This window comes from Eurypyga helias, unplaced genomic scaffold, assembly GCF_000690775.1.
Source record: "Eurypyga helias isolate BGI_N326 unplaced genomic scaffold, ASM69077v1 scaffold17493, whole genome shotgun sequence".
Taxonomy (NCBI): domain Eukaryota; kingdom Metazoa; phylum Chordata; class Aves; order Eurypygiformes; family Eurypygidae; genus Eurypyga; species Eurypyga helias.
The window spans coordinates 41,135-41,602 of record NW_010239372.1 but is presented as its reverse complement, the minus strand read 5'-3'; positions in this window follow the sequence as shown (position 1 = coordinate 41,602).

Genomic DNA, 468 nt, shown 5'->3' with positions numbered 1-468 from the left:
CAGCCACCCAAGAGCTTTGTGCAAATACGTGAAGCAGTTCGGGTTACGCTGACTGGTGGACTCAGAGCCTTGGGCACTTTCACACTTGGGGTGTTGTGGGAAACTAAAAAGGAAGGGTAAATTTTCTTGGAAATAGGCTGATGCTGCTAATTCACCTGTTGCTCCTTCTGTACCAAAGATACTACCCTAGATGCTTTCCTCCTCGGACAGTCTGCGGCTCCCGGCTATCCCAAACCGAGCGCTCTCGGGTGCAGAGAGCCAATTGCAAAGGTCACGTTCCTAACACCCGCTCCGCGCCGTCTGAGCGGCTCTCGCCTTTGCTTTAGCCTGCTGGAGCACGGCTCCGCCGTCCTGTTTCCCCACAGGGCACTGGCGCAGCCGCCGTCGCCTGTTCTCGCCCACACCAAGCAGGCAGAGAGGCTACAGGCGGCAGGGACTTGCAGGCCGATACAGTGACCACCGTGTGGT